At 43.2% G+C, this 26,061-nt stretch overlaps 1 protein-coding gene across 8 annotated transcripts in view; it reads left to right on the top strand.

The window, feature by feature from the left end:
• Positions 1-26,061, top strand: part of HPCAL1 (hippocalcin like 1) — a 72,903-nt gene that overhangs the window by 10,834 nt on the left and 36,008 nt on the right. The window contains exons 2-3 of one of the 8 annotated variants that reach the window (XM_068937193.1): positions 5,928-5,997; positions 6,368-6,534. The exons of 1 other annotated variant lie outside the window; for it this stretch is intronic. The gene's annotated coding sequence lies outside the window, so the exon portion shown is untranslated. Of the gene's footprint in view, positions 1-4,358; positions 4,475-5,927; positions 5,998-6,367; positions 6,535-9,185; positions 9,196-24,947; positions 25,095-26,061 lie in introns of those variants that run through there. 6 more of the 8 variants (XM_068937188.1, XM_068937189.1, XM_068937187.1 and 3 more) reach the window with 6 other exon arrangements.

The raw sequence follows: 26,061 nt of genomic DNA, 5'->3' as shown, positions 1-26,061 counted from the left end.
CCAGGTAAACGGTCTCATCATAGTCTCAGGGCTTGCTAACTTACTTAATATACCTGAGTGCTGAAGGAAACCAAAGCAAAACCCCTTTCTAGGGGGCTGGGGGAGGTTACAATACCCCACCACCCCCCTGTCCAAACCCAGCAGCCCCACTCGCCCTGCGCTTTTTTTTTTTTGTTGTTTAAATGATACACTACTCAGTCCTTTCTGTGTCCTGTCTGCCTGAGAAGTGGACCTTGGCCATTTCACTTCACTCTTACAGGTTAAAATCACCAGGTACCAGTGATGCTGCAACACACTTCAGGTTGCAAAAATTTGTGTTGGAAACGTCTTCAAATAAACAGCAGAGGCAGAGAGCCTGAAGACAGAGAGCTGGCAGGAGATGGACATCTTTTGGACACACAAGCTGTTTTAAAGCATGAGAATCAAAGTAGCCTGGGAACCCAAGCCTGTTCAGTCAGTAGGTGCAAGTGATGCTCCAAACAGGCAAACGCAGTCGCTGAGGAACAATTTGACCACCTCCCTGCTGCTGGTTTCTGATGAGACCAGTACTTGGTGGTTCCTTTGTGCTCCTTTCTTAGCTCATCTGGCTAAAATTCTTCATTGTGAAAGGTGGTGCTTAATGATGGTGACTGCCAGGAGCTTTCTCCAAGGATTTTTGGGTTTCTGTGACCGTGTTTGTCTTGCTACATTTACCCACTTTGTGTACAGTTGAGGTGCATTGCTGTTACGGTCGTCAGAAAATCATGTGGACAGCTAGGAGTAGGTACAGGGCCAAGGCAGATGGACTTGTGGATAGCCTGGGGCGCAAGGGAGCCAAATTCCATCTCCATCTTAACCATGTGCTTCCTGTAGTATTCCTGGGAAAGTTGCAGGTTCTCTGTACATCAGTTTCCCGTTGGAGCAGTTGGGTTATAATACCTTTCTGGGGATGCTGCGAGGATGTTGCCTAGGTGAAATGGTAATGGGAAAGGGTCTGTGCTACTACTAGCAGTATTCAAAGCCGAGAAAGGAAATCTCAGCAGTACCCAGCCCCTGAGGAGACGTACAACCTGAGATATATCTGCACCTTAGTCATTGTAGGGTATTACAGAGAATACTTGAGTTAGTTTTTAAATTAGCCAATGTCTAGATCCTTAGTTGTGGCACCCTGGAGCTCAACGTGGGCTGTAAAACCTTCCCAGGAACCAAAGTAAATTAGGCTGTACTGGATTGCAACAGTATTTGGGCTAGCTTGGATCACCCTGAGCCACACTGAACAGTGTAAGTGATCCCGAGGATTTAAGCAGGTTGGAAATAAGCTTGGGTAATGAAAATCCTTTGATGGACAGGGTGGACTGGCTGACGCCTCTTCTGTAATTTGGGGGCGTTAAAGAAAACAAAGAAACCTGTAACGGGTTTGGTTTCTGAACATCCATAAGATTGGCTTGTAAAGGAGGATATAGTGCTCTGTCTGCAAGGAGTAATATGAGTTTGCTTGCACTCTGATTTGAGCTGCATAGCTAGGTTGGACCGCCTAGACCTGCTGGGAGGCTCTGAGCGCTGTCTTTCAAGTGCCCTGTTCTGAAAGGCCGGGGGGAGAAAGGTAGATGAGAGGGGAAGGGGAAGGGAAGGTGCCCAAGGGAGAAGGGAATGGGTGGAGGACCCCTCTTGAGCAGTCTGACACCTGGCATATCTTCTGGCATGGCCTCATGTGCAGTCCCAGTGCATCCCCAAACCCCTACAGCAGAGTGATAGTCAAAGGTGGGATGCAGTGGTGGGTTATGAACTCGATAGCTGTAGGTGTCCAGTGCAAGAGGCCAGCAAGTGGTTGCACAGCTGTTTCTTGGTTGTCCTTGACTGTTGCAACCCACATATAAAGGAGACTGCAGAATATTATGTCTGACAAGCCCTCACCAGTTTACATTTAAAAGAAAAAGGGGAAAAAAAAGCCACTTTTTATAAAACAGCAGGTTCCAGCTGAAAAAGAAATTGTAGATGAGGGAGCATTGCTAATTGAGAGCATAGATTTTGCATAGTGCTGGAGGTTATCTCCATACGAGCACAAAGGTTGCTGCTGCACACACCGCTTGCAGGCAAGTCACACCGTTCACAAAGGTTAGCAGCACTAATAACAGTATCGATTTGTCTTAATGCAGTTATGAAAGCTGAACTTTGGAGGTGTGGGAGGGCCTTGTCGTTAGTCGGCACTGAGACTAATTAAGAATAGTACTAGCCAAAGGAAACAAATGGAGGCTAGAATAGGACAGGGTAAAATAGTGGCCATTAAGGGAAGAAAAGTGCCTACAACGCTCCAGGCCCCTCCATGAAGTAGAAAGAAATCTACTTAATAAGTAATGTCTACAACACAAAGCAAAGGAAAAGAGTTAAAATCGCTTTGGAGAGCAAAACAAAAAAAAATGGTGCCTGCAGCAGCTTTGGTGAAAACTAATGCAGGTCCAAAGCCTACTACAGAGCGTTACCTGGTCTGACTGTGAATGTGGCACAGTGCAAAAGCACGTCGGGGTGGAGGGAGGTGGTGGATCATCTGTGACCGTTGTGCAGGATTTTTGCACCTGCCAAATAGATTCAACTGTGGTCTGAAGTGAGAATTTAATCCCAGCACTGGCATTCAGGGCTCTGTTTGCAGGTAGCAGCTAGCAAGTGATCGATTTTTACCGGGCAATTAGCCGTGCCGAGCGTGACCGCTCCTGCATGGTGGGTCCCGCGCCTGGGTGCTGCGGGCACAGGCCACGCCGTGGGCTGGCAGCGCCAACCCCAGCGTGCAGGCAGATGCTCCCAGCTGAATGTGCATTACCTGTCAGGGAGGCAAAAGGCTCTGAGTACAAGATAGAGGGCTTTTTGGTCTAAGCAAAAAAGTCAGTTGTGCATTGGAAGGGAAGTCTCCGTGATTTGGGGCTGAAAGGTATCAGTTACCCATGAAGGGAGGGAGGAAGAAGGGACACAAAATGAAAGCATTTGTCCCCTTGGGTTTCTCTGGTCTGTCAAGGAAGCTCTTTTTGCAAGGATGAGCTTTACAAGCTATTCTTTGGACCGGTCTCCTTAAGCTTTTTGCTGACAGCCCTGAAAATAGTAGATTGATGTACACACCTCTTCCTGCCCAGCCTCCAAAAGTTACTGACATCCCTTCCTTTAGTTCTGCCTTGTAATTGAATTTATGCCATAGGTTGCTTCTGCTAATTCAATTATACCTTACTTTTAATTGGCACTGGATTTAGGTTCTTCATGCTCTGTTAGTAGAGATTAACTTCTGCTGTCCAGTTACCCTCTACTGCGTAGGGTTGGAGCAAAGGTTTTGTAAGATTATAAGAATTTAAATAGACATTTTTTCCCCCAAAAGTCTTTTGGAGCTACAAAATCTAGCTGAGCCAGAGAAATGGCGTGTATATTTTAAAACAGTGGCCAAATAATCTTGGTGCAGGCTTGTTGAATGTGGCATGCACAAGGAAGGCACAACAGTTCTGAATCCCCAGCACAGAGGAGGCATCAGAAGAGCTTCTGGGTTGTTTCCTATTCTGCCGCTGACCTGATTCAACTCTTGTGGAGCCTTTCCACTGGGTTTCATTGTGTTGAAAGCTTGGACAGATTAACAGTCATTTCTTTGTAAAATGAAGATAGCAGGTTTTCTTCCTAAAAAAAAAAAAAAAAAGATGTTAAACCTAAAATGATTTGTTTAAATGCTTGTACTGCTGTCAGTTTGCAACATTTGTGAATGCCTATCCAGTGAGAGTAATGGAGAATTTCACGGAGTCTCCCCCTTCCTTCCTGTGTGCAGAAGACATGCACTGAAGGAGAAAGACATCAGGATAAAATAGGAAAAGAGCCTTTTTGCCCCCAGGTTCCCTTGACCTTAGAGAGCTGTTTGTTGAACCTATCCTGCAGCTTTTGGGAGGATGTGCGCTGCAGGGTTAGGTCTTTAGGAAAAACTAGTGGCCTAGCACCGTATGTGGTTGGGGAGAAGGCACCTCCAGGAGTGACTGATGGTTCCACACTGCAGCAGCATGACCTGACCTCACTTCTGCAATACCTGTCTTTTCCATGTTATTTATGCAAGAAGCGCAATTTAAGCTCACTGCTTAACTTTGGATATTTTCTTATTGATGATTATATTTGAAAACCTGTGAAGAATCTGTGAATTTCCATAAGAATGAAAAAACAATAATATAATGCTGAATTTTTTTAAGGGGAGGGAGATGGAATTATAGTACAGTCATTCTGACTTTTTATTACAGTATTTTCCTGGAAGCTAATAAATTATTTCCCACGTAAGTGTCTTTTAAGTGTTTATAAGTTACAGTCAGCATGTAGTAGTCTGGAATGAATCATGTCAAACATACTAATTTCCTTCTGCGGCAGGGTAACAGCTCCTGTGGATAGTGAAAGAACAGATGATATGATGTACTCCAATCTTAGTTGCTCAGGAGGAAGCTAGAGAAAAGAAATCTTGACGAAACCTCTGTTTTGTGTGTGGTGCAGGGTAAGTTTGCCAACCATGCTCCAGGATTGGTTCTAGTAAGTGATCAAACTCAAAACAGGTTTTTGGTGAGGATTTGCAGAAGTGGACCTCATGGCTTGGGTCTGTAAGCTATCACCATTATAATTAATGCTTTTGATAAAATATGTGTTCAGACTCAACAGATGGCACTAAATTAGTGGAGGTTCTAAGCACTTGGAAGGAGGGATTAGCTTTTCAAATAACTTTTGCAAACCAGAAAATGAACTTGGAGGTCTGGGTGTTGACACCTGCAGGTGTCAGTGCTATTCATAAATCCCTGTTGAGCGAGTTGGCTGTACAGACTAGGAAGTAGTTCCACTGAAAAAAAACATTTTGGGATTGTGGTGGGTCGCACACTGCCACTACTTAGTCGGTGTCATCTGGCCCTGAGAACAACAAAACTTTCTGCCCTCCATAAACAGGAACATTGACTTAATGTGTCTCACGTTAGGTCTCTTTGTGCTTTGGCACTGTGAATCCTTTGCTGGAGTACTGAGTCCACTTTGGGGCACTGCATGTGAGGGAAGATATGGAGAAAATCAGAGAAGCTAGAGGCAATCTAGAACAGGGATCTGAAAAGCTGGAAATGAAAGATGGAAAAGAGTGAGGTTATTTAGTCTAGAAAGAAGAGTAAGGGATGGCATAATGGGCTTGAAATACGTGGAAGATGGCAATGAGGGGAAAAATACAAAACCTCTTCTCCGTGTCTGTAGGGGTTAGGACAAGGGGCAAGGACTATGAATGGTATCAAAAAAGGAAGAAGTTCCTGCTTGTTAAGGATGGTTAAGCATTGAGGAGATCGCTGGGAGGTTTTGGTGATATCTGGTGTGTTTGTGGTTGAGGCTTTATGTTGGACAGACCAAATGGTTCATGTGTCTGGGGTAGCATCCTGTGGTGGACTAGAGAGGTTCTTGTGTGTTGGGGTCACAGGCCCACTGGGATTTTGTTTGTAGCAGTTATGGAGTTACTGGATCAGACAGAGTTGTCAGGAGGGATTTGGGTGTAGCAGATCGAGAGGCAGCCGGATGCGCTGGACTGGTGCTTCCTGGGGCTTCTGTATCTATGCCGTAGTGCAGCAGTTGGAGAAATTACACATAGCTCTGCCTGCTCTGCGGCTCTGCGGGAGGTGGGAGTAGGAGCGAGTCATTTGTTTTCTATTTTCTAAGGCACAGACTTTCAGAGATTATGAATTGCAGGAGCAGGTGAGCTACTTCTAGTGCTCTTGTCTCTCATTCCATAAGTGCTGACAAACCGTCAGGATTCGTAGCTGGCAGATGCTGAAGGGATATGAATTATTGTACTCTGCTTATTGAAGGAGAGTACTCAGTCTGAAAGAGAAGTGATTTCTACTCTTTCAGAGCAGTGTTTAATAGCTGCAGAAATCTTCAAACTGGCTTGTTCCTATTTCAGTTCCTTTCTTTTCTTCTGTTTTTAGATCTTGGCATACTAATAACTTGAGGTGTAAGCCAAACAGACCTTTCCACTGTGACATTTTGGTGTAACCTGTAAGTTGGTTCTTGCCTATTTTGAGAGATGAGTTTTAAAGGGAGATGTTAGGCAGGAAGGATGATTTTTGGTGGGTTTTTGAATGCCATAAGAATTTGGTATCCAAACACAAGAGCAGTCTGTGCATTTTTCAACAGGTGAGCTGTTTTCTATTTCAGGAAAAATAATAAAATGCAAAAATAGGCAACAAAGTTGCAATTGTTGCTTAGCTTAGGGTAAGAACCAGAGTTTTTGCATATTGAGACAAATTCTAATTTCTTTTCCAAGCGGGAAAGTTGTTGGGTAGTGGGGAAGCTGAGGAGTGGGAAGGTAGTCACTTCAAAGAAAACTGTACTGTAAAGCATGTTTGTTCTGTGTTTTCTCCTTCAGGTAATTGAGCCCTTTGGACTTTCTCTAAGGAGGTTCCAAGATAGGTGGTGAGTTCTTTCCAAATCCTACTCCATTCAAGGTGCTCTTTAAATTGGTATAGTAGAAAATATAAACGTCGACGTTTGTTCTGCCGCTGGTGTAGAAGTTCACCATTTGCTGAGCTTTTGGTACGTTTTAGTTTTAGAGCTAGCAGATTGATCTTTGAATAGGGGTTTGACACCAAAATGTTAAGCTTTACCTTTGCACCAGAATGAATTTCCTGAGACTTGATTAGTTAAATAAATATTAAATATATATTTTTAAACATTTGACTTTGGTAGGGAAAATCTGTACAGATTATGCTATCTTTTGTACTGAAAGCCTACACCGTCCAGTGGGGCAAAGCTTTTTCCATTTCAGAGAACAACTTTCCTAGGGAAAAACCTGACCTTCTGTTTTAATCTAATGGAATGGAACTTATAAAGGTTTACATGACCTGGATAACTCACACTAATCTCTGCTGTGCGCGGCTGATTTGGCTCCTGCCTATGCCCCAAACTTTCATTTATTTCATATATATGTGCTTTACCAGTTTCTTATTTGTAAGTAGATTAAACACTAAATCAGTGAAGAGTTGCAGAAAAATAAGATTTATACAAAAATGCTAATGTTACTGTGTTATAGCCAGAGACTCACCTCTTAAAAAGATGTGAATCCATATTGTTTCTCTTCCTCTGGTGGAGTTGGCCTCTTCCAGGGTGTACCAACTAGGAATCTGCTCTGTGGTACCCTTTGCAGTTTGTTTTTGCTGTTTCTAGATAAATATGTACTCTGTTTCCTCTTTCAATTCTAGATTCTTTCCAATGAGATTAACAGAATTATATCATTACGCATTAATTGCTCAGGAAGTTTATTCTTTAGTTGCATTTTCCTAGTGCACAGGATACAAGCTATTAGAGCTCTTGTGTGTTCAGACTGACTAATGAACTACAGTTGGATGCCCAAAGCCTTTAATGGACTTTTCCATCTTCAAATAATATCTTTCCCATAGAGTGCCTTTTGATACAAATGATCCCAGGTTCATGCAAAATATCCATACTGTGCACAGCTAAAATGTACCGACATTTACTTGTTCCTCTTTGGGGAACAAGTTTGGGGTTGGTATGTTGCATTGTGCTTGTGTCCACTTAAAGTACATGTTCACCTTGGTCAAAAAAGGTTACTTTTATTTAACGCCTCTTAAGTATATTTGTTATCGATTACATTTTTTTTTCATCAACAGAATTCTCTTACCTGATAAACTGTGTTGTTTGTTTTCTGTATAAGGGGAACTAAATCAACCCTGCTAGGATTTGCACTGATAGTTGCAATAGATGTAGGCAGCCAGTCCTTCTGACTGAGGGCTGTATCCCTACAACATGTATCTTACAGGGCCAAATTATGAATCCCTTGTTCCTTTTGCAACTGTTCCTGTGAGTAATAGCTTATGAACCTCTGTTCTCTCCCCACCCCTGCAGCTACCACGAATCTTTGTAATAAACCTGAATGCTATTTGTACTGATAATTGCTATACTGAGACTTGAAACATCAGTTGATCTTTTTGACATGTTGAAAGATGAATCAAACTTGCTGTTCCTTAGGGCAGAGTGGAGTATGGGATTGGTGACTGTAATGTTGTTTGTTTGAAGGCCAGGCAATTTAAACCTGTCAGTTTAAATTGTACATACGATCGAATTTTCTTTTCTTGTTGTTTCAGGTAATGTCTGAATATGCTATAAGTGGAAAACTTATTAATACTCCAAAATATATGCACTTGCTAGAATTACCGGGTTTTTTTTTTTTTTTTTCTTTTGCATGGTGCCCTCAGGTGGTGTTTGGAAAACCACAAAAGTCCTATGGTCTTTCAGTGAGACTTGGGCTCCTGAGGTACTTTTGCAAACAGGATTTAGAGGTGTTTCTACATCATGTTTTTGCTACTCTAATGCTCTCTATTTCTCCTTGTCTTTCAAATACAGATGGCTTATTCCAATTTGGGAATTTAAATGATCCATACTAGTATGAAGGTACTTGTGCAATGCGTATGGTTTCCATATGGAGGCTTATGGTGGTCTTGCTGTGTTGGTTTCTATTTGGCATTCTGTAAAAGAAGGACCTGAAAGTAGACCAGGGCTGAGTTGCTTGAGCATTTTTCAAAATGCAGTGTGTGGCTGATGGCGCTTGGGGTAGCCTCAGAACAAAGTATGGCACCATAAAAAATATAGAAGTGCTTGAAAGTATGTTGAATTTTACTCAAATCGAGCATACTTGGAATTGATGGTGTCTGACAGCAGTAACTTGGCGCTCTGCACACACTGGTGTGCTTTATGAAGCTTGAAGTGCATCATCGTATTCAGCTGTATGCTCAGTTGGAAAAGGCAGTGGTCCCAGCCTGGGGGTTGTGGGAAGACATATTAAGGGCTTTTCTCGAAAGGTACCGCAGGCTCTGACTGAGCAAGCTATTTAGCTATATTTCTGCCTGTAAGCACATAAGTTGCTCTGGGCACAGGCATACTTGTCTTTATCCCACCAGTAGAGGCCGAAGGACCAGGCACGGACCAGATATTCGCCTGAGTTGGGGCCTCCGTGAACAGGATGGCCAAATCGGCATCAGCGTTGGGATCTTCTTTTCGTCGTCTCCGGACTCTTTCTGCTGCCTTGAGCACAGCTCGACTCTAGTGTCAGCTAGAGTGGCAGCTTTGTGTCAGAAGGCTGCGGAGCGATGTCTTGTGCGTAGCGGGCATGACTGTAATTTTGGTCCTAGGGTTTTCTGCCTTAGCCTTGAAGCCTTCTGCACGCGCAGAAGATAGGTGGTGCTTTAGATTTCAGGGCAGTGGTGTTACCACAGTGATGTTGGTGTAGCCTTTATGCAAGTATCTTTCAACACAGGGGCACAGAGTCAATAACAAAAGTTACACACTGCCACAAAATGTTACAGTGAATGGGGAACAGGGATGGATGGGGAACAAGGAGGGGCACCAAAACCTTTTAGCGATAGTGTGAAAAGCCTGCATATGGCTTAGGCCTGTCTCATATCCCATCAGCAGAGGTTGGTTTTGGGAGTTCGTATTCAGCTCTGGAACACTGAAGAAAGTGGCTTTGGAGATTTCCACAAGGTGCACGCAGGGATAGGTGTCCGAGGAGGTGGCTGTATAGCGTAGCTGAGAGCAAGCAGATCTGCGCTGAGAGGTGAAGGACAGGTGGCTGTAAACATGTAATGAGCAATAGCAGAAACTGCCTATTGTTTGCATGTAAGTGGGGCTCTGGCTACCGGGCTGTTTGCGCTCTGGATTGTATGAAGACTTCTGATTCAGCAGTGGAACGTAAAGCTAGAACACCGAATCCTTGAATTGTGAAATAGAAAATTAAAAGTTTACGCAACCGACACCTGAAAGACTTGTCCTATCACACTTACTTTGAGAGACTTCTTTTTTTTAGCTGAAAACTGAGCTGAAACCTTTTCAACGTTCATTTTCAAGGGAAGACAGCTTTAAGGAGGAGGAGGTCATATGAAGTATAACTTGCAAAGATGCCTCAGGACTACCTGTGGCTTGTAACAGAAATTAGTAAATTCTGTTATAGTTGATGCTTGGGGGTTTTCAGAAATACTCTGCACATGCAGTGGCGTCGGATGCCGTGTTTGCACCTCCCTGCGCTGCCTCAGCAGCTGGCTGTGCGTCACAGCTTGCCGCACGCTTGCGAGGTTTCCCCCTCTGCTCTCGGCGCATCAGACCTCCGTTGCACTGATTAAATTCGTATTTGATCCTTTCCTTTCTTCTTCATTACTGTTCGAAATAGATTCTATTAGGATTTTCACTGTTGAGGTGTTTTTATGTTGTGTTGATTTATTTTCCATATATGCTGTTTGCTCATTCAAGGCTATTAAGAAAAAAGCAGAACGGATGAGCAACACTGCTGTTCATCTGTTTTTGTTTTTATGAATGAATCTTCTGTCTGAAAGCTCACAGGCTTTGTGATTGCCTAGTATACAAGGACTTTGAAAATTTCAGACTTTTTAGAGTCAGTACTTTACCTTGTTTGTGAAAATGTAAATGCAGGCTTGTCTTAAAAAATATCACTTATTAGCCAAGATTACAGAACTGTAGGATAGTGGGGTCCAGGGTTTGGCTTATCCTGTAACAGACAGTGTTGTTTTCCCCTTTATGTACTGTACCTCCTACAAACACCACCTGTCTTCTACATCTTGTAGAAATGTTGTTATACACCATAATAAAAGAAGTGTAAGCTAGTGCAAGTATCTCATGTTGATTCACTGCTATACAAATGTTCATCCTTTAATAGTGTGGGATTACAAAGCATTATCATCCTCAGATTGACTCAGGTAGTGCTATTTTTATTTAATCTGTATTAAGGTATCATTGCGAATCTTTGCTCTTGCAGCATGGGGGTAATACGATTTACTATTTTTATAAAAAAAAAAAAAAAATCAACATGGCTGTACAAATCCTGTCCATATCAAGAGCTGTAAATATTAGTCGTGAGCTCCACGCTTCTTTCTTTCTTCCTCTACAGTGAGTCGTCAGACTTTTAACTTCTGCGCCACCTCGATTACATTGGCCAGGCTTGGAGTAAAATACGAGCGTGTTTTGGCTTATGGTCGGGAACTTTCTGCTTGGTGGGAAATGCTTCAGGTTAAGCAGGGAGCTCCTGCTGGTTGCACCCCGGTCACGTCTGCGCGTGAAGGCACCTCGCGTGAGAGCGGGTCTGCGGGTAGCTCCCGCAGGCGGCAGTGCATTAATTACAGGAGCAATCAGTGAGAGCCTTGATGAGTTTTTTTCTTGCCTGAGGAGGTGCCCGTTGCTGGTGAGGGGTGGGTGGCAGAAGAGGGGGCTCTACAGGGATGAGACAGCACGAGGGTTTTTGGCCTTTTGGGTTTGCTGGGCAACCCCTCGCGAGGCTTTCCACACCGGGCGTAGCGTGGGGTTATGAGTCTGAGCGCTAACGGGCTCGTGGGTCCGTCTAGTTCCAACAAACGTGAGCTCCCCCGAATCTCATCGGTGCCGGTGGCCTCTGGAGCTTTTCCCAGGCCCTCTGCGGCTGTCAGATCAGCCCTGCTCCTCTTGGTGAGAAATGCCAGTATTTTGTAAGGATTTGCCCCTCTCTTGTTGATCACCCTATAATGGCTTGTAGCCCCGATGGAGCAAAAATAGGTGTGTGCCCTGGCGCTGAGGACAGCCCGAGAAGTGCAGTAAGAGCTACCTGCAAATAGCACATCGGTCCGCCGGGCGCTGCGCGGGATCGCGGCGGGGGAAGCTGCTGGTGAGCCTGGCTGCTGGGTGCCCCCAGCGTCGCGCACAACACGCGGGAACTGCTGCGTTTTCAGAAGCGGGGGGAAAAAGCTCAGCTTTTACTATAAGGAGAAGGCAGTAGGTCGGGCAAAGTTTTCCTGAAATGTGGCTAATGTTTACACGCTGAAGTGGATTAAAATTAGTCTGCTCTGTAAAGGCTCTCGGAGTTTGGAGAACCCCTGAGAAGTCACCGCTGAAAATCAGGCTGCTTTTGTTGCAGCCCTGAGTGCACCCAAAGCCGCTGTGCTCCTGAACGGGGCGGGATGGCAGCAAAGAATTAGGAAACGCTACTCTAAGCAGCCACTGCTGTCTCTAGTCCGATCCCAACGTCTGTGAGTATAGAACCACATAAATGTATACGGGACCTCAGCCTGTTGAAAAAAAAAAATCTAAATAAGCATTTCCAGCTCCTTGCGTCTAATAATGAACACTACAGCTTTCCCTTTAATTACCAGGTATACAGAAGTGTCTGTCTTTTCATTTACCTTTTGTGGTCTGCTTTACACAAGGAAAAAAAAAAAAAATTCAGGCCTAGTGGCTGCACGACTCCAAAGTTAAGCGTGGGCCATGCAGCACTTCCACTATCAGGTGAGTTTAGGAGTTGAAGCTTGTGAAGATGCTGCAGGTCGCCCAGCGTAGCGCTGCAGCTGGCTTTTTCTAAAGCCTTTCAGTCCTGTTCCCTGCTGACCACAAGCTGTTGAAATCAGATGCAGGAATCATTTGATGAAATCTGATCTTCCTTACGCACTTCAGGGTAGAGGAACGTAGATTGACAATTTTGCTGTAATAAAACCCAGGAATGATTTTGACTTGGGATGCGTGCTGGGCTTCGGAAGTGGCAGGCTTGAAGGCGAGAAAAAAAACTTGCCTGAGTTCTAACCATTAATTGAAAGCCTTTTTGAAGTAAAGGCTGAAAAAGATTATCCTATTCTGAGATTTTGACCCTTCTAATGCATTTGTGTCTTTAAAAAGAGCAACATAACCCCCTTAATTGCATCCCTTTTTTGTGCTTACGTTTAATGTGTATTTTAACTGCTTTTAAATGTTTCAGTAGCAAAGTTAGCCATGTAACCGACTAACTGTGCACAGAATTACAGGTCTCAGCGTTTTGCTGCAGCCTCCTTGCTGCATTCCTGCTACAGCCGGGGGCTTGGACTCGGTTGCTTCGTAAACGGTTTGCTTTGTTTTTTGTTTTGTTTTCTGAACACCAAGCGTTTCATCTACATTTGCAGTTGGGTCCAAGCATCTCTGTTTTCCTGCAGGAGGTTCTGCCGAAATCCAGCTCGTCGTTCATCGGGTGCGAGTTGGCCGTGCCTTTATACGGACTGCATTTCTTTGCATGAGATAAAAGTGTGGGTTAAGCTGGACAGCTTTGTTTCCTTTTTCCTACGCATTTGGGCTTTATAAACACTGTCGATGGGTTACCAAGCAATCTTGTTTCTTAGCAGTCAAAATCGTCAGCTATTTTTGAAAGTTTTCTTGGCTTTAACTACTTCAGCCGTGGGATTGGCTTTGGCTTTTTCCGAGCTAGCTGTCAACCCTGGTACTCTTCCTACCGCGGACGTAGCTGTACCAGTGTGTCGATACCTTACACTTCCTCCATTTCAGGGAACTACTCTAGCTTTTCTGGGAAAGCAAATATGGTTGTCCGTCTCCTTGTCTAGATCTTGTTGTTCTCTCGGATGAAACACCAAGATTAGAGAGTTGGAAGACAACTAAAATATAGTTCCTAGACAATATCTGTGTTTCTGCTTTGTTACAGAAGAGGTGGGAGAAATTTTCATTTCGGGATACTTGCTGGGTGGCTGTCTTGCACCCTGAAGTGTGAGAATTAATTGCCTTTATCCTGATTTCCTGAGCAAATGGAGCATTATCACAAAATGCAGTGAATCTGAAGTGGATTAAAACGTGGAATTTTCATTTCACAAAAAAATTGAATTTGATCCTCGTCTAATTGGTGGGGAGAAAATAACTTGACATTTTCTTCAATAAAATATCAACAATGTAGAAAAATGAGAATTTTTATAATTTGTGGGGATATTTTCATTTTAGGGGATTTGTCATGAAGTAATCTATCAATGGTAAGTCAGTATTAAGGCATGTATGAAGTGGTATGTATCATGTTTCATTTTTTGTTATGTACCATTACTACCTACATGTCAGAATGATAGAATTATTGTGTTTTAATTATTTATATTGGAATCATTAAGCTTATTTGTTTTTAGGTCTTTTTCTAGGTCAAAAAAATCTTCTCTCTGATTTATGAGGAAATATTCTGACTCTGCAGCAAGCAGATTAATATGTTAATATGTGGGTGTGAAAATATGGAACTTCAGGATTCAAAACTTTGAGCAGATTAATTTCAGAGTGTACTGTGAGTACCCTCACTGAGGCTTGCATATATATTTTTAAATATATTGATTTTGAGGAAAAGAGCTTTTTCCTTTTGTTTTCCTTGGGTTTGGGGTTTAGATTTTTTTTTTTTTTCTTAATTTGACCAGATAGATTTGACAAGGTCTGCTCCTTACTTGGATTCACAGGTAAGAGGACTGGATTATCCCTGTTTACCACTATAGTCAGGAGATAATTTACCTGCAAAATGGCACCCAAATTAAGGACTGAGATATGATGGAAAATACAGAAGGTGCTTCAAAGCAGGAAGCTGCTGAATACTAAATTTTGTCAAGTGCCTAAGAAGTTACTTCAGACTGTCCTCTTGAATCAGTGTGCTTTTAAAAACCATATGTTTAGTCTCTAAAGAAAAGAGTTCAGTTTTCTAGGCTGCCAGGTTCTTCGCTGTTTCAACATGACCCCCTCGGTTGGTGGCTGCGGTGGCTCTGCCCGGGGTCCCTGGCGCCCTGCACCATGGCGTGAGCAGGGCAATGTCCACCTCTGCGAACGGTCAAGCCCTCCAGTGCAATGTCCACCTCTGCAAACAGTCAAGCCCTCCAGTGCAATGTCCACCTCTGTGAACGGTCAAGCCCTCCATGTCACGGTGGGATACGTGCAAGTCAAAACCTGCAAGAAGTGATTTAATAATAGAAATGCCAACCCACCCTTGAGTACGATGATGCTACTGGATGCTCTGATAAATCTAAGGTTTAGGGATGACAGTTACGATGTATGGCACTGGAAGAATGTGAAGCTGCAGTCATTAAACAAAAACGGGCTTTTAAACTAATGGCAGCTGCCTAAACAGTTTTGCAGTGAAACAGATTCCCTTAGGCTACCGTTCTTCAAATTATACAGGTCCTATTGACTTTTAAAAACAGGGAAGTATTTTAGTTTGGTGCTCTAGCCATGCTTTTATATTCATTCCAAAGGTCAGACTATTAAGCTTTTGCTAGGCTTTAAGTTGGAGGTGTTAGGCAATGATGGCTGGCAACATTTGTAGATAATTCATTTGTCATAATTCCCCTGAATTAAGCCCCCTGCAATATCAAGTATTCATTCCTTGTTCCTATACGAATTTTCAAGCCAGCAGGGGCGTACTTTTCTCCTTCCCAACTTGTATGTGCTTAAACCAGTTGGGAGTTCTGTGCCGAGTCTCTGTTGCACAGAATCGTACCCAAAGATCTCCATCAGAATCTCTTGGATGTTCCAGCTCCTGCTGTTTTAAAATGATACACAGTAAAACAGCATGTTGCCTTGTCTCCTTTGAAGCCATCGCTCACAACCCAAAATGGGAGGTGTCAGGATGAATGAACTGCCTCTTCCTTAGTGCCAGAGAAGTCCTGATGAGCACAGGCTACCCGTGCTCTGAAGTGCATTGGGCAATTCCTGGAAGAGGCATTTCAAGACAATTTGCAGGTTGCAGAGGGCTGTTTGTTCACATAACCTTTTATCAGCTGCCCACATTCACATCTTTCACTAACTTGTTTTTTCTCACCTGCCCAGGCTTGGGCTCGTCTTGAAAATAGTGTTTTGTCTCTGTCTCTCTGCCCTCTCCGCTCCCCAAAGTTTTTTGAGAACACTTCATCCTTTTATTTTTTCCTTTTGTTACAAGGAACAGAGGAGCGGGCAGAATAACCCCAAGTGTGAAAGGATTCTGAACAGCAGAGATCGTTTTCATTTTCAATGCGTCTAAGTGAAATTCGGCATGGTGGTAGCTCTTTATCCTGGTCCTGCCATTACAGCGTCTCAGCTGGGATTCTTGGCACACATATTGCAAGATAAGAAAGTGCTTATTTCCCAGAGGGGAACAGGTGGAACAGTGGGAAGCCACGTTACCTTCCTAGGCCTACACACATGATGGCACATGGTGCCTTCTAGACCCCCGGACATCACCCATCAGAGAAGGATGCAGAGCACCTCAGTGGAAATTGGCTTTGAATTGACCAAGTGATGGCCTCGCAGAAATAGCAAAGTATGTCTAGTACAGCCAGTCTTCAGGATGCTGCTTAAAGGAAGAAGAAGAAGAAGAGGGAAAAAAAAAAAAAAGGGGAGGGGGCTACTCATCTCAACTGGCTACCAAACAGTTCAGGACAGGTCCTGCTGCATTCATTACTTCTTCCATAATGCTGACTGGGAATGGGCAGGAGGTCTCCCATAAACTCCTGAAGTGAACTACAGTGTTCTTGTGGTATTGCCATAAATGCCATTTTTGATGCCATCATGTCTAGATATGCCCAACTGAGCTTGGACTTTGTTATGGTAGAAGGTGGAAGTGGAGCCAATGAGAGTTTGCCATGGAAATAATAATGTCAGATGGTGCGAAGAAGAAAGTAATTTAAACCTTTAGGAATGGAGGAACTGCTGTCTTAATTCAGCCTTGGTCTCCTGTAAGCCTGGGTTTATAGCTTCCTCACCTTAGCCTTGCTTGCTGAGTAATTCCAGATTGACTTTTTTTTTTTTTTTTAAGCAAACAATTCCATTGAAATGTATGTGAATGCCATTAAGACCAGTTGTATTTCATTTTGAAGCTCTCCATGTCATGAAATGACAGTTTGAAGTTGAATGTTGTAATGCTCTCTCGTTTTTGCAGGAGCGTAGCAAGGCTCCTAGCCTTAGCAAAAGTTGGCAAGGATAGGAAATGAGCGTGCTGGGGATCTTCTATGAAATCTGGGGCACTGAATGCAAATTGCAGAATCTGATGAGTTGTCTTCCTAATTTCATCTGAAATCCTAGCTCTCTTCACGTTTTGGCTGTCTTGTGAGACTTGGACAACGTACTGGTAGTTTCATCACTTTGAAATTGTCCTTTGCTTCCTTAGTCTGTCATAACCAAACATGGGTTTCCGGCGGGTAATCTTCTGTGGAAGAAGGGAGCTGTCTAACTATTGTGATTTACGCAATATTTTCTCATTCCTGGGGAGTACATTTGAGTCTAGAGAGGAAATGCAAGAAGAGAGGTTAAGTTAAATATAACATGAACATTTGAACAGATGGCTGACCTTTGTAACACCAAGAACCATTTCATTTTAGAAATTTGCAGGCGGTTTTTTAAGTTTGTTACGTTCTCTACAACCATCTGAACGTAGACACATGATACGATTTATTAGCTTACCATGAGGCTTTGTTGGTTAATTTCCCTGCTGTTTGAATTCCTGAGCTTTTGGTGGAATATTCCAAACGAAAAAAACGGCATATGCATGTTGCAGGAACACTGATGAGATCAACTCCATTTGTGAAAACTTTCTTAACACACTTGGAAGCTGAGGGAGCAGGTCGGTGGCGATGCTCCCGGTCATGCTGAAAGGAGGCTGTTCCTGCAGAAAGCAGAGTCCCTTATGCTCTTTCAGAAGACCCTCATCCTCAGTTTCTTTTAATCCTCTGAGAGAGCTCAGCCTCAGCATAGGAAGGGGACAGGGAACAGTTAACTGTGGACAGAGAGGAGACAGATGATCATCTTGCCCCAAATCACTTAACCGTCTTAAGGGTCGACCCTTGTCTGCCTGAATGAGCCAACTAATCTTCAGGGGAGCTGCACAAGTGGGTTCTGAGCTATATACGGTGTGAAGAGAGAGATGACAAACCACTCAAATTCCCCTGTTCCACCTTTCCCCAAAAAGCTATACAGTGTGTGCCTGATTAATGGGAAAGGAAAAGTACTTTTTGGAGCAAATTGTTTCAGGCTGTGGCAGATTCTCTGTCATCTGGAGGCTTTTAAATCAAGGTTACATATCATTTAAAAATATATGTGGTAGGCCAAATGGGAGTACTGGTGCAGAAATTCTTGTAGAAGTTCTTTGAGTTGTGAGCTATCAGACTAGATTGGTTATTCTCAAATTTAACTCTTTTTGTGTCTGCGTGTGAGATCACAGCCAATTCCCAAGGCTGCACTTTTGCCAGCTGGCTGGTGACTTGGAAGAGCGGGTTTCTGCGTGGTGGCCTCACAGGAGGTCCTTGGCACCATTCAGGAGAGCCACTGGGATGAATGATGCTGATGGTCCCTTCTGGGAGTCGGCGACATGAGTCGGGAGGGGGGATGTTTGTGAAATGCTCTGAAACTGGCTGTGTACAGCGCGCATCGCATTAGTCAATCCGAAAATGAACGAAAGAAAAGAAATCTGTCTTAGTGCAGCACGTATCTGTTTTACGGTAGTCTAGTTTATCACTACAGTTGGCTTTTGTTAATTACTGTTAATGCTTCTGCAGACTGTGCAGTTGCTGAAATGGAGTGTAGCTGGCCCAGAGACAGTGAAGAGGCTTTTATCAGAGCCACTCCGAGACAGGCCATCTGCAAGATTTTTTGTCTTGTTCATCTTCTGTAAATAAAAACTTGATGCTGTGAGAATGTCTGTTCTTTCCTATTGCTTCACTCTGCCAAACTTGCCATTTTCTGACAGACTGTTTTAGAAAGATATATTTGGCAAATGGCTGTTTACTTCATTCCTCTCCTATCACTGTTTCTTCTCCATGAAATGCAAATCTGTCTGCATGCAAGTTTAGCTGTAGCTCCGATCAGAGAATTCTTTAAATCATAGTTGCTTTCTACTTTTTTTTAAGCTCCTTTTCTCTCATAATGGAGGAACTGCAAACACTGCATATCTGAGGAAGGCAACTCCAATACGTAGAAAGCCAGTAGCTATGAGGAGCTGGAACAGCGGCATAGGCAAGTTTCCTTGCTTACCCCAGGAGTTTGAGCTTTTCACGCTCTTGGCATTACGTGGCTATAACAGAGAGAGTATAACGGGGATTAGATTTGCAGGGGAAAGTTTCTTTTATCTGCAGAAAACCGTGCTAGGCTCTATTAAGGAGCAGTGACCCACGTTGAGTCCCTAAGCGCTGCTGGCACCAGATACTGAGCAAGAGTGGTTGGCCAGAAGGACTTGGTAGGCTTAACTTTGTTTGAAGAAAAGTGATTTCCTTGGGCTGGCTGCCTTCTCTGAAGCAAATTTTACCTCTGTGTTGCCCTGTGATTTTTGTTTTATACTCTCAGCAGAATGTTTCTTTCCATAGTAAGTTAAACACTTCTTCATAGCGGAGCTCTGTGCAAAGCTGTTCTGTTCGTCCTTCTGAAATCACAGGGGAATAAGGAGGAATGCCTCAATGACATGGGTTGCTGTAGGGATTTTTTTTTTTTTTAAGTGATAAATTTAAGGCTGCCCTTGCTGAAGTGGGCTGTGGAAAAGCTAGCATGCTTTACAAATAGTTTCTGCAATATGAAACAACATTGGCTAACATAGCCTAGCAGCGGGTTTTTATGGAAGAATGTGGAGCATAGGGACTGTAGATATGAAAGGAAATGCAATTATAAAAGGAAAAAGAGCAAACAGTTGTTTATAATCTATAAAAATTGATAGTCATTGCCCTCAGGTTTCCCTTCCTTGCCTTAAGGTTTTCTCATTAGAAGCAGTTTCTGTAAATACCATCTCTTTTCTTTCCCTTGGAGAGATCTCAAGTTGCTGGGCTGGAATTGCTGTCTGCGTAATCAATAAACTTTGATCTACGTGACATTTTTTTTTTCATTGAAGTTGGTTCTTTCTGTAGTGAAAATAACATGTCCAAAGCAAATGTAAAATGAGACTTAGATTCAACTTGACTCACTCACTTTATGCTCTTCTCATAATTTTGCAATATGCATATATTTCAAGACAATTACATTCATTGCAAAGTAGGCAGTAAATGATTAATCTGCTAGAAGACAGCTAATACAGTAGTGTCTTTGAAATAATTTTTGAGCCTCTTCCCTGCTATTCCTTCCCTGCAAGAGTGGTTTAAAGATAAGACACTGACAATCAAATAAGTTGTCATTTGTAGCCTAGCCCTCTTTCAGTCTACTCCTTTCCTTCAGTGTTGTGATTCTACCTTGCATTGAAAGGCATATAATGAAAGGGAAGTCTTAGACCTTGGACATAAAGTCTGCCCTGAGCCAGAAGAACATTCAGTCTTCTGTTTCATTTTGGATGTGCGCTTAGATTATCATCGGGTCAGCTGGATTTGTTCATGCATTTAGATACATGGTAAATCTGGATGAATAAAGATGCTTGAGAGCTTTTGTTGGTCTGAGGTCACAAGTGCTGACAGCATCATGCAGAGCATCTGAAAATATTAATCGATCATCTTTTTACTGCCTGGGGTGGTCCTCATAATGGGCATACCTGCTTAAGCCCTGACTATTTTCAGAAGCTGCCTCTAGTTTTGCCTACATGCTGAAGAGGGAGAACTTCCCAGGACTTAGTTAAGCAGCTTTTTGATTTGAAGATGAGTTTAGGAAGATGACTAAACACTTTAAGATGCAATGATTTGGGAGAGAAAAAGCAAGACAGATATGAAAGACTTCAGAAAAGACTTCATTTTGGTTTCTTATGCATTTTGTAAACTTGTACATTTGTAACATTTTTGCAGCTACAAGTCATAGTGCTGCGTACAACATTGCATTGACGCAACTGATTCAGAAAAATCCTCTAGGGTCTGTTGGTGCCGTGGATTTTTGTATGTGCTAGTTCTGTTTTTAATTGTCTTTCTCTTTGAGGAGACATCCTCAGAGTATTTCCTCAGGTTAGAGGTTAAGCTGGCCTTCGTTATTTTGCATAGCAGCGATACATTAGGTTGCACGCCCGGCTGAGCAGGCTCTCAGCTCATGAGTAGCAGTGGAAGTGGGCACAAGTGAGGGAGTAACTCGTGTCACTTATTACGCTTGCGTTATTCCGGTTACAGTTATTCCAGCAACACCCATCTTTTTATTGGTAAGCTGGACAATAATAGATTTGTTGTGTTGACTTATGTGATGGGAATTCTGTTGTTGTGCAGACTTTAACTCTCAACAAGCTGTAGAAGCAAAGCCAATTACTGCCGGTATAGTTGAATAGTGGCCCGATGTAGCGACAAACCCACTCATACCCATGCTATCTGAGGTGGTTGGGCTCATTAAATAGAGATTGGTGTTAGTCTATGAAAGAACGAGGTCTGTTTGTAGAGAAAATTTTCTCTCCCCCTGAAGGCAACCCTGTACTCTGTTAGTAACACTTTTGGTGGAGAAAAAGGTTTAAAAGCTGGCTCATACTACACACTTCTTTTTAATCCTAACAAAAGGCAGCGCTCTCAGCTGAATGAATCACCTTCTTTTCTTAATTGCATGTGGTGGAAGGAGCAGTCATGACAGGTCTTATAAATGATGCAGGTTGCTTTTACTCAGGATGCTGAAGTTCGGGAATGCACTCTAGACAGACATCTGTGCTGCATTAAGGGTATGCAGAACAATGCTTTTTTCTGGTCTTAATATGTTTGCTACCAAATTTTAAGAGAGAAACATGAGGCAGACAGCTCCCACCCTGCAGCAGATAGGATCGTTTCGGTATCGCTTTGGTGCCCGTTCCAAATGGATTGAATTACCCCTTTAAAAATAACCACCCTTCCCTTCTCCAAACCTCCAGGTGTGGGAGCCTGTGCTGTGGCTCCTATCAAATGAGATAAAACAGCAGTGATGTTCTGGGGAGATCGGAAAGTGGATTTAAGCGTACTGAAGGAGAGGACCAACAGCAATTTTGTCCGTGGGTGCTGAGGAATGAAATGACAGGGGGCAATTAATTTCATTTAATCTTATTTCTAAGATAGTTTTCTCCATGCATCGTGAGACTCTTTCGGCATCCTGTCATTTAAGTTTCTCTTTGAGCTGATGGTGGTCACCATGTTTAAGGATACCACATTTTAGGAGGCTGCATTAGCTGCCAAGTCCAGTCTGCTGCTGTTGCAGAGAGGGGCTAATCGACCTCTAACTCGAAGAAAGAAACAAATCCCCTCTTGGGTGTTTGCCCCCGCTGAAAGGCTGTTCACCTCCCTCCCTGATTAGAAACTGCTCCACTTTTAGTTTTAACATATTCACAGGCAGCTGGATATTTTGCTTTTGGGTCAGCATTTTTTTCTTTTCCTCCCTTCTACTGTGCCACTGTCCTGATGCATTTACAGCAAATACTCCTCTCCCTCCTTGTGCCTTAATTTTGTTAAGATGAATAAGCCAAGTCCTGCTAGTCTGCTACTTTCCTTACTCTTCTTTTTTTTGTTTGTATGACTGAAGAACATTTTAATCTTTGTTCTTTGTTTTTATGTGCGTGAGCTAATTCTACTTGACTTTGGCAATTCCACTTTACTCTTTGCTTGCTGACCTCTGTGACACAACCGTCTTTGCTGAGCAGCCCTGCCTTTCCCTTCCTTGTAGGCGTTCTGCTTCGTCCTTCGAGGTGGTTGTTTAGCCGATTAGATTGGGAATCGTTCCCCCAGGCTTCTCCCCACGTTGCTTGGGATTAGAAGTTCCAACTTTTTTGTTTGCATCTTTGACATAAAGCTTCTTGCACGTTTGTCCTTGAGCACTTCAGGCCAGTTGACTTTGCTGTCTAGTGCCTTTCATTCCTCAAAGCTCATGGGAGGTTGGAAATACTAGCTTCTCCGCTTCATTCCAGAGCGTTCTTCTACATAACGCATTGTTGCGTGATGATGATCACGTCCGAAGTTACTCGCTGTGACTGGTAACGCTGTGACTGCTACTTCCAACTTCTAAATTAGTATTACCTTTTCCTGGTTCGGCAACTGGAGGATTAAATCTGTTGTCTGCTGCCTCCAAGAATATCTGCGGTGGGCTCTTATAATTAATATTAGGCTCTTCATTTAATATATTGGGGAGTTACAGTAAGATGAATAGAAAGGCTAAAGGGATCGATCTGAGGACCTTGCCATCCACAACAGGCTGTTGCAGTGACACTGCAGGGCAGCTGCATGGCTGCTGGCGCCGTGCCCATGTCCCGAGCATCCCGTACCCGTCCGCACCCACAGGCCGGCCGCGACTGCTGTGCTCCCAAATTTCTTATCCTTCTCATATCCACCTCTCTTTCCTGACTTTTTCATGTCTGACTTTTCCATTGTATTGCCCTAGCTCCCAGTAGCAATGTGTTAACGCTTGATCTTATTTCTTCCTCATCATCTGTGAATTTCTAGCTAATTAGATATCATCCTATGTGACTGCTGCTATCAGTGCTGATACACTCTTTGTTCTCCCAACTTTAGATGATGCTTTGTGCTTTTTCTGTCCACATTTACCCATCCTCCTGTCTGTTTATTAAAACCAGATATGGGAATTAGCCAATTTTCCTGATTATTCTGTCTCTAGGGGATTTGTTGTTGTTGTTTTTTGTTTAAAACTCTTGTCAGCCATGTCTGCTCTGAGCAGGCATATCTCATCCACTGAGAAACGTCCTCTTTCCATGAATGCCTTCTAGTGGCTGAACATCCTGAAACTTCACTTGCGGTATCGGTTCTTCAGGCATATGGATGACATTACCTTATAATGAGTTTTCCTTCTTTTTTGGAGGTCAAAAGAACGCTCTTGGAGATTATGCTCAGAGGCTAGGCCTCGTGCCCCAAGGCTTCTTCTATAGCTTAGAGAGAGGTAGGCACCTCCAGGGAGCATCTAAAATAGGCTGCTGCTCTGAATTGCTTTCCTGGGCTACTTCTCCCCATTGGCAGTGAGAGCATCCTCTCTGGGGCTAAACTTAGTCCTATTCACAGGCCTTATTCATGCATGTGGTTGAGTTCTCCCTCTGCAAATAGAGAGCAGTAGCCCTTCCTGTCTTACCCAGAAGGCAAAAGATAAATCTATCAGGGAATGAGGAACTTGGATACTACAATAATAAAAAAGACCACATAAAGTGGCATAAGTAAACAGGGAGCCGAGAACAGCACAGAGGAGAAGACTGAGGCGTGGGATGGAAAAGGTGGTGGAGAAGCAGAGTACGAGGGAGAAAAGTGAGGCCTCCAACATGTGAGCTGTGGCCTTGCAAATACAACTGAAAGACTTTCATGGTACAGAAACATCTTGCAGAGTATCTCTCAGAGGAAGAAGAATGAGTCCAGATTGCTGTGTTTACAGAGAGTGATTGTTTTATTTCCCATTAAGAGGGTAGACACAAAATCAGATTTCCACTCTGAGTTGTCTTATATTTTTAGCCTGTGATTGGATTGCAGATGCACGCTGGATATTTACATTTCTGGAGGCGAGCTCTGGTGCTGTCTTCTTAAGCAGGATCCAAGTTAATTTGCTGAGCTTCCAGATGGAAGCTATTCGTTTCTCTATTACAAGTTCGCAGGAATACTTAACTTAATCTAGATTTTCTAGCTCGGTGGTTGGCCTATTCTAACATTCAAGCATTTTCCTTCCTTCTCCTTCCTTTTTTTTTTTTTCTTCCCCTGAGCTGAATTATGTCCTTGTGCAGAATAAAAGAAAATGAGTTTTGCAGAAGGAACCACCTGTCTGGTGGTGGTTCATTCATCCTCACTGGAAGCTCTTAAGGAGCAGGTGGCCTTTGCACCTTTTAAAGAAAGTTTTCTAAGAAAGGACTAAGTGCAAGGCAAAGCTGATGGGGCCTCTTAGCACTGTTTCACTTGGTTTGTCGAGGCTGAATAAATTTTGCTAGATCGTTTGTTTTAAACTACTTAACGATTGCCTTCTTGTTCTGGTCTAGTGCTTGTGCTGAATAATGATGTTGTTAAACTACTGGCTTTTCCTCTGTTGCAGGAAGATAAGGATATTTGCAGGGGAGCCTCATAATTTTCCTTAGCAACATGCAGCCGCCGGTGAAGAGAGTGATTATATTATAGCTGTTTCTTTAATGAAATTTTAAACTACATGCTTCTTTACAATCATTTCTGCCTGGGGTTCTTAGATACCTGTGCAAACACTGTATGCATATAATTTCCGTTGCATGCAGTAAATACTGAACAAGGAGATACAGTGCAGGCAGGTAGGGTTAGCTCACAAACCAGCCCCTTTTTTCATTGTGGTAGGAAAAAATGACGCATCACGTTTTTGCTGCTTAAGTTTCAGAATGAGTGCATTGAGCCAGCTCGAGGTCAACTTTATTGTTTCTTCTGTATCATGAATTCCCAGTGCTCCCAACAGCCAAACCTCATCCCCGGAAAACACAGGAGTTGGGCACGGAGAGCCTGGACCCGAGCTCCTGCGCCTGGGAGGTGAGTGTGCCTGGCGCCTGGGAAGCCACGCTGAGCAGCGTCGGGCAGAGACCTGGGCCACTTAGCACGGGGATGAGCACTTGCAGTCCTGGGCCTCCATGGTTCCTCTATTACTTATGGTCATGTAGCAGTTTTTAAACTGCAAAATAGGTACTCGTGAGGCTGATGTCCAGGAAGGCAGAGCTAACAGTATTTGGTTAACAGTACTCAGGCCAGTGCGTCAGGTTAACAGACGGTAACCCAGACATTAAGGGCATGATTTCTTTATTGGAATACAAGTAATATAAGAGGTGTGTAAATCTTGTCTTACTTATTTGTTTGAATACCATGCGGACTCATTAGTGGGAGAATTAGTTTTGTTTCCTTACAGGAGGTGAGATGACATAATAAATTTGAGTAGGAAAACAATCTAATATTTAAAATTATTTAAAATTATCTAAATGGTACTATAATGCATATTTTATTAGAACATCATTTTCCTTCTTACTCTACAAGTATAGAAAAAGATGAAAGTAAAAGAGAAATAGCATTTGTTTTAGAAAAAGAACATGGAGCTCAAGTTTCTCTAACTTAGCCATGAGAGAAACTTGTTGCTTTGAAATTGTCAACCTAGAAATTTTCTCCCTGTCATGCTGTGTATGTGCATGCAACTTGCTAAGACCTGCTGAGACTTTCTCGCAGTCCTCTTTTGCCTTAGTTAGAAGAGGACCCTGAAAACCTGTGATTGAGTGTGTGTGTGTGTCCCCGCCCCTGCTCCCAGAAAGTTAAAGCGGGCATGTGCTGTGAAAACGCAGTTGCTCTGCTCAGCCCGCCCTTCTCGGAGGGGACTAAAACGGCCAGCAGAGCTGCCAGGCTTCCCTTCCCCCTGCAGCCACTACAACTGGTTTGGGCTACCCAGCAAATCCTATTAAGACAGGAGTGTCAATACAGTGCATGAAACTTGTGGTCAGAGGAGTCTATTTATAGC

Source organism: Struthio camelus, chromosome 3, assembly GCF_040807025.1.
Source record: "Struthio camelus isolate bStrCam1 chromosome 3, bStrCam1.hap1, whole genome shotgun sequence".
NCBI classification, from domain to species: Eukaryota; Metazoa; Chordata; class Aves; order Struthioniformes; family Struthionidae; genus Struthio; species Struthio camelus.
The sequence above is the reverse complement of the archived record's forward strand: the minus strand, read 5'-3'. Positions and strand labels throughout refer to the sequence as shown.